This window comes from Neophocaena asiaeorientalis, unplaced genomic scaffold, assembly GCF_003031525.2.
Source record: "Neophocaena asiaeorientalis asiaeorientalis breed wild unplaced genomic scaffold, Neophocaena_asiaeorientalis_V1.1 scaffold140, whole genome shotgun sequence".
NCBI classification, from domain to species: Eukaryota; Metazoa; Chordata; class Mammalia; order Artiodactyla; family Phocoenidae; genus Neophocaena; species Neophocaena asiaeorientalis.
In genome coordinates, this window is record NW_020173729.1 from 2,060,203 (window position 1) to 2,065,862 (window position 5,660).

The window sequence follows — 5,660 nt, forward strand, 5'->3', positions numbered from 1 at the left end:
TCTTGATACTTGCAGTTTTTATTCTTAGTCAAACGAATTTGATTAACATCCCAAATGGACCACTGATTTAAAATAGGAGTCAAAAAAGGAAAATTCTTTCCAAATGTTAGTTAATGGAAAGCATTAAAACTAATAAATCTGCATTTTTGTCTCAGGGTGATTTTCGTATCCATATATGGCACTTAGTACATCATATCAAATATTTAAAGGAGAAATATAGTGGTGATTACACCCATTTTGGTTATTTATTGAGAATTATAAAAAAGTTATGTTTCTCATGTTTCATTTGCAAATAAAACCTGAAACCTTCTCTCATCATCTACAAACAAGACACAAAAAATTATTAAAATAATTTGATTTTTTTTAAACATAAAAGCAATTATTCCAACCATCAGTCAAAAAAGCGGTTTCTGCTTAAGTCCTCTAAAAGTGTACTTAATTCTTAGTCCAGCAACAAGCCCTTTTCTTACATGTATGAAAATTTGTATTACATATTAAATAGAAAAAAATTTGTTGGAAGGAAAAATTCCACTCAAAAAGTTTTGGTATTTATACATTGATTTTTACTTTTGCTAAACACAAAGTGATGAAACATTACTAAATGTGCTCACAGAAGTGAAAGGAGTTCGTGATTCAATAAAGGCAGGGAAATTCTGCCTTAAACTAACATGTTTCCAATAAGACTGAAAATAGACGTGATAATACAATCTCGAATAATATACAATGTGCGTGCCTCCTGAAACTGGTCACGTTTGACATTTTAATTACAGCACTATTTTTCTGTCAAGACAGCAGCCAGTTCTGCTTCATGTCGTATCAACACTTGATTTATGTAAGCAGCGACAAAACAGTATAGATAGCTGTTAAGTTTAGGGCGCTTTTCAAATATCCTCGAATGGACACTAATATGCAAATCAAAGACCACTTTGTTGTAAAGGCAAAAAATTAAGACTTAGTATCCGCTTAGTACGTTAATTACAAACATCTAGCAGAGAGCCAGGCACAGTAGTGGAATGTTTGAAACACTAGTATTTATCTTTACAAACATACATTAAGTCTTTCCAGTTTTCCTAAGTGTCCTTTGGCTTTAATGGTGCTGATAAGTGAAAGGATTAAAAAAGCACAACGGAAAACATGAAAACCACAATAAATGTCAGCGGATGTTAGCAACGAAGAGCTCAGCGACAACCACATTTAAAGCCATAGGATCTTTGCGCCCGATACTTCAAATCCCAAGGTTCCCTGGGGGTGGAGGCGGAGTTACATTCAAATTGACAGCTTTTTCAGCCAATGACACAGCCAAGCAAAGGACCGCGAGAAGGCCTAATTCTCCCACATTACAACGCTGAACATACGAGTTCTGAGCGTATGTGGGTGTTTCAGGGCCCGATTCGAACTACTAAATATTTCTCACCCGCAGTTACTGTCTGGTCAACATAGCAATTCTCTACCCGAGTGTGGCTCTGTGGGAGTTCTAGCGTCTAAACGCTGAAAGGAACTCACGTCGCCCTATGTCAACGGAAGGACCCATTCGTCCGAGGAAGAGGCGGAACTCGTTTTATTCTTGCTGTTTATTGGCCACGCAGCAAGGAGACCTAAGCTTTCAGCACAAACGATAAGTCGTTAAAACTTCCGCTATCGTAACGTAAAGGGCTGTGCTGTGCTGCGCTATACGGAAGCTGGGTCTACGCTGGCGCAGATATCTTGCATTCGTCCAATCCGGAGAGAGGCCACTCCCTGGCGCTTCTTCGCTCACCCCGCCCAACCTCTTTCCCTTTCCCTGGGCTATGGCCTGCCTCTCTGCTGCTGACCAATACTCTGCATCCTCTTTGTACGTTTATCCAATCAGAGAGGTGGAGGATGGAGTTCCGGTCGACCGGTCCGCGCAGAGGCTGTGCTCCGAGTTCTCTCCTGCAGCAGGTGTGGGCTTTGATGAGGTATATTTCCCAGGCTTGCGTTGGGCAGGTTCCTGGGATGGGCAGGTCTCTAGACGGGCAGCGACAGTGCCGGTTGACTGTAGAAAGCCGAAGCCGCTGAACCTGTAGCATGAGGAGCAGAGGGAAATGGGGAGGAGCTGGGAGGAGAGAACCACGTGTTGGGGCTTCTGGTGCAGTTGTCGGAGCCCTGGGTCATGCCCTGCCCCGCGGGCCTTCCAAGGGTTAGGTTGGTGTCGCCGAAGCCGCCCCCAGCACTCCTCTAGGTTATTCTTCAGTAAAAACAAAGCTTCTATTCGTCAAGTGTTCAAGGAGAGGTAGCCAGGACCTATTTTTCCTCTACCCTCATTCCTTTCCCTCGCATTCTTAAATTACCCACCTCCTGGGTTGGTTAATTTTCGGGGTCAGAAAGCAGATTTTCCTTTCGGAAGAGACGTGCTGGAGTGTATAATACGAACTCTGAGACTAGCTACTATGATAGGCACTTTACGTGTATTATCTCATTTAATCCACACAGCAACATCTAAAGGGTTAGGTACTGTTAACGGTTCTCATTTTCATGCGAAGAAACAGATAAGTTACTCGTCCGCGTGTTCTCTTCAGCTTTTCTCTGACCACTTAATTGAGTGTGACATTCGGCTTCAACGCACGTAAAATTTAAATATGGTATTGCTAGTAAAATGTTGGTCTTGTTTTCTTTCCTAACTTGAAGTTATTTTAGAAGTTAATACAACATACCTAGAAGTAAATCGATTGATGTTATCGAGGTAAAATGATCTAGTAGAAAGACATCAGAGTAGGAGCCATTTACTAACCTTTGGGCAAGTCACCTTCTCAGCCACCGCTTCCTCCACTGCAGAATTGAAATCAGTTCCAGACTTGTCTACTTCCTGGAGTCGTGAGGATCAAATGATATAATATGTATAAATTACTGATGTTAACTACATATGACAGTGTTGTGCTTTTCAAATTCTTTCTTGTGGAAGCTAGACTATCATTAATATGCAATATATATTATAATTATTCTGTATATACACACATACAGTGGATAACATGCAGCCTAGTACCACTTGAGTGTGAAATACCTCTTAAGCATATGTGGCACACTTATCTGCTTATCCAGGGTTCAGGATAGTATTCCCTGTGAATGCAGAAGTGGTACGTGTCTGGTTTGTATTCTTTCCTCAGACTGCTGTAGATAGCATAAAGCAAAAGTAGATCAGCTCATTTAACTGCTTTTCTGAGTTCTGATTACTTTTGGAGACTCTGAAGGGAGGTCCCATTTCCTTGCCTTTTTCAGCTTCTGGTAGCCTTTTATATTCCTTGGCTTGTGGCTCCTTCATTTTAAAAGCACATCACTTCAATCTCTGCTTCCGTAATCATATCACCTTCTCTGCCGTAGTCAAATCCGTCTGCTTTCGTCTTAGTGGGGGCACTTGTGTTTATACTTAGGTCCCATCTAGATAATCCAGAATAATCTCTCCATCTCAAAATCCTTAGCTTAATTATAAAATCTCTTTTGATGTATAAGGAAACATTCATAGGTTCCAGGAATTAGAGCTTGGATGTTTTGGGGGTGCATTATTTTTAGCTTGCCACAAAGGGTATAAAGAAGGGTAAAACATATCCTATCCTAGTGCAGCTTAAAGTCTAGTAGGATATGCTGTAAGAGAAAAAAAAATGACTTCTGGATTGCTGTGAAAAGACCCTTCTAAGTTACCATAGGTTGGTACTTCAGCTTTTCCCCTGGAAAACAGAAGAGGTAAATGAATATTCCTGTGATAATATGGATACAAAGCCTGAATTAACCCCTCAGAAGAGTGAAATTTCTTTATATTCTAATCTTCTGCCTTAAAAATTCATGTGAGTATTGCATTTAATTTCATATTTGTATTTGATACTGTTTTGAACTATTGCCACATCATAACATTGCTGTTCTACAGAGATAGACAGTTTATTTTGTGGCTTCTTATAATAGCCAGTTTACTATAGTCATAGGTGAGTCCCCTAGTTTAAGAAGCATGACCTCAGATGATGGGGATTTATTATAAGGAAGCCATCTATGCAACTAAATACGCTGAGTCTCATTGCTCCTAAGGCTAGAATATGCACTAGGCTTCTTGGAGAACTGGACTGATAGTCCCTCATGATTGACATCCTCTAGTCCCCCCAGCAAGGAGATAGTAGCTCTGATGACTTCAGTGTTTTGTTTTATCTTCAGAAGGAGGTAATATTCTGTTCCTCTCATGTCTGGCTGGAATTAATAATTCTCAGGAAACAGAATCTGATGAGTTGGGTTTGTTACCATCCCACCCAGTGTGAATATGTTGGAATAAGGTAAAATACGAAAGAACCCAGCTTCAAGTAGGCATTCAGTATATAAGAACTACTCTGTAACAGTCTCTGTGCTTTTTGCGTGGAGATGGAATGGTAAAGGGCAAGGAGAAGGACATGCGGGACATTTCTGTGGGCCAGCCCTAGAAGTGACATACATTGCTTTTTCTCAGGTTCTTTTGGCTAAGACTCTGTCACATAGCCACACCTAACCAGTCTAGTTGTGTGCCTACCCTAGTGACCTGCTGATGAGTTAGCAGTCTGCTACAATGAGCAATATCTGTAGCCAACTTCTTAAGACTTGTCCTCAGCCCTTAGTTTCCAGACTTTAGTTTCTTCACCCTGTGAACTCTGTTGGCGTCCAAATGCCTCTAGACAAACCTATTACACAAAGTTCTTTTTTTGCTGGCTCCATACCTTTGCCATCATCAGGTCCACAAGAAAAAGTCTGACATCCTTTGCTCAATAAATAACAATGCAGTGCGATGCACCCATTTGTCCTTGTTCTGTTTGAGCAGGTATCCAGCCACAGTCTCTTGGACTTTTCCAGGCATGGCTCTTGTATCAGCAGTCTACAGGGTACCAGATCAAGGTCTGAGTTTGACTGTAATGGCTTATATGGGAAAAGAATCTAAAAAAGAGTGGATATATGTATATGTATAACAGATTCACTTTGCTGTAAAGCATAAAGTAACACAACATTGTAAATCAACTCTACTCCAATAAAAAATAATAATTTTTAAAAAGAAATTTAAAAAAAACGTCTGAGTTTGAACCACTCTCATGCATGGTAAAGTGGGCCCGAGGAAAAACTTCTGTAATATTTTTCCACAAATAACTTATTCCAAAAAAATTCTTTATCAGCTTCTTTAGTGCTTTTATTCCCTCAAAGTGGTGTCAAGCTAATGATTACAAGACTAGTTTTAGGCCGTCTTCTTTGCAAGTCCAATGTGGGTGGTCCACCACCTAACTTAGGGCTGTGAGGGTATAGTACACAGTTTATAGCTACAACATTTTTATTTTTGTGCACTTAAGGTACAGTTTATTGGGTGTTTTCTCGATAATTATATAACTGATAATCCAAACCTAAGCTATTTCACTTATTTGTTAAATGTTCCTATTTGGTTCACCAGCCTTTTCTGTTCCTTGGCTGGGTAGTAATTCAGGTGAAATAGAGGAATGAACATTAAAAAAATTTTTTTTAATAAATTTATTTATTTTTGGCTGCGTTGGGTCTTCATTGCTGCATGCAGGCTTCCTCTAGTTGCGGTGAGTGGGGGCTACTCTTCCTTGTGGTGCGCAGGCTTCTCATTGCGATGGCTTCTCTTGTTGTGGAGCACGGGCTCTAGGCGCAGGGGCTTCAGTAGTTTTGGCTCGCGGGCTCTAGAGTGC